At 34.6% G+C, this 2,199-nt stretch overlaps 1 long non-coding RNA gene across 1 annotated transcript; it reads left to right on the top strand.

Annotated features, from left to right (window-relative positions):
* Positions 1-834: 834 nt before the first annotated feature.
* On the top strand, positions 835-1,417 carry LOC140038667 (uncharacterized). Its single transcript, XR_011842241.1, has 2 exons — positions 835-888; positions 980-1,417. It is a non-coding gene; the product is annotated as an uncharacterized lncRNA (long non-coding RNA).
* The last annotated feature ends 782 nt before the right edge of the window (positions 1,418-2,199 follow it).

Raw genomic sequence — 2,199 nt, 5'->3', positions numbered from 1 at the left:
CTCTTTGTTGCAGAATTTCTCTATAGAAAAAATACAGATCTTGCACATTAAACCCAATGGGGACTGTTTACACTATAATGCATTATGGGCAACTAACAAATTGGGATTTGCTAGCCATTCAATATTTTGTAAATCCTTTGCAGTGTAACATACTGGAAATTGCCTTTCAGTTACAGTCTCCAGCGAAGTGTCCTGATTTAGTCTTTCAAGTTGGAATGTGACTAATAGTTTCTTATCTTTTAAAAGTTTGCCAATTCAGGAGGATTGGCTACATAGATTTTTAAGATTTCTTTCCTCCAGTGGGCACTTAAAAAAATAGTGATTATTGAGTGCTTTGATCTGTTGAAATTTAATTGAAAATTTTCCGATCATAAATTGACACACTTCAAAATGTTAATGACTACATATGTCAAAGCACAACCTGGGAAATTATATCAGCACGTGCTCCGACTGTATGGTACTAAACTTGCAGTGCTTCCACAAAGAATGTGAAAAGCACATACTGATCATTAAAAAGATAGATTTCTATTATGATTCTGCTAATGTTTGAAGCACTAAATGTGAAATTGCTATCTATTTTGAATGAGTATCTATTTCTATGAAAACTTTGGACAAATATGCATATGACAATAGTTTCTAATGAAGTTACAAACGATGCTGAACCTCTGGTATTATACCAAGAAGGTGTTAATCAAGTTAACTGCTTACACTTCTAAGCCCTTGCCTGTGGGCAGAATCTGAGCTAGCTTTATTCATTTGTAGTAAGAAGTAATTTTGCATGCCAGTGCCATGCATTGTTGACTAACCTGTCGCATTCAGTGTTTGGATAGGTGAGAGTATAGTGGCGGCACTTGGTTCCTTTCAGCAAATGTGGTTTTCAAAATCTGAGTAAACTTTTACATCCACTCTACCTTTCAATATTCAACTTTTCTTCTTTTTTTCTCCCCATTTTCAGTCTATTTTATCTCTCGATTAACAGGTTTGAGGAACATGGAACTTCTTATGTTCAAAGAAAATGCCCGTAAAGTACTTTACTGGTACAGACAATTATCACATTAGACAGAAATTCATGGAGCTGACTTCACTTTGATTAGTTCGTTGACGGTATGAGTTACTCGATTTTAATATCCTGCTTTATAGGAGCCCAAACAATGTACTATATATATACTATACCTCTCGCGGATCGTTGCTAATGTTGTACAATTACGTTACCTGACTTTTAGCATTTCTTTCAACTTGTTAAGGATGAGAGTCTTTTTGTTTGTGCACAAGAAAGTCTTTCAAGTTATTGTAAATGAGAATCTTTCGGTACTTTATTGGTATTTTAGTACTTGCTTTGAGCACTTGTTTGCGATTTTAGTACTTGCTATGTTTGTACTTGTTATCGACTTTTAATTCAATGAATTATATTTGAGTATCGACTTCTTCTTTTAAATTGCTATATGCATTCTGCTCTTTGGGATAATTTTACAAGTCCCTTGGGATTCTGGTTGATGGAATGTACAGCAGGGAGGACTAATTGCAGGTTGCTTCCATATAAAAAAAAAATAGGGAAAAAACTCCTGGCAATTAAAAGTGTCAGCATAGCTTAGCTTCGAAAAACACTAATGACAAATGGGCATGTCGTCCAAAGCAGTGTAAATTCACATGGCTACGTGTCCTTAAAGCCATATATTAAGACAACTCAAGATGCCTTCATAAATTGGATATACTACTGATCCGCTACTGATGTTCTAATGCTATACGGACACTTTCGATTATCACAAAAAAAAGTTTTTGTTGGCAGAGGGAATGCTATAGTAGCATGGTTTTCCTGACACATTTGAATGTTGCTAAAGATTTGAGGCTATTCCCACATTGGAAGGGACAACACTCGCCATAGGTGTGAGGATAGATAAAATGTCAGGTTAGATTATCTATACTGACACCTTTAAAAGCCGCTAAAGTCCATTTTTGTTGTAGTGCCACTTTATAAAGGATTAAGTTTCTTAAAAATGAAAATCCTTAACCTACACAATAACAATCTCAAAGCAGTTTACATATAATCTCATAGTTTACATATAACCTACATAACGCAACCAACGACACTATTAGTACTAAAGATTTGAAATTTTTTTTTGGCATAGTTTACCCTTATATTTGGACTAATCTTCCTGCCAATAATCCCAAATTTTATATTTCAAACATACCAATATCACC

This window comes from Coffea arabica, chromosome 3e (assembly GCF_036785885.1).
Source record: "Coffea arabica cultivar ET-39 chromosome 3e, Coffea Arabica ET-39 HiFi, whole genome shotgun sequence".
In the NCBI taxonomy this organism is placed as follows: domain Eukaryota; kingdom Viridiplantae; phylum Streptophyta; class Magnoliopsida; order Gentianales; family Rubiaceae; genus Coffea; species Coffea arabica.
The sequence above is the reverse complement of the archived record's forward strand: the minus strand, read 5'-3'. Positions and strand labels throughout refer to the sequence as shown.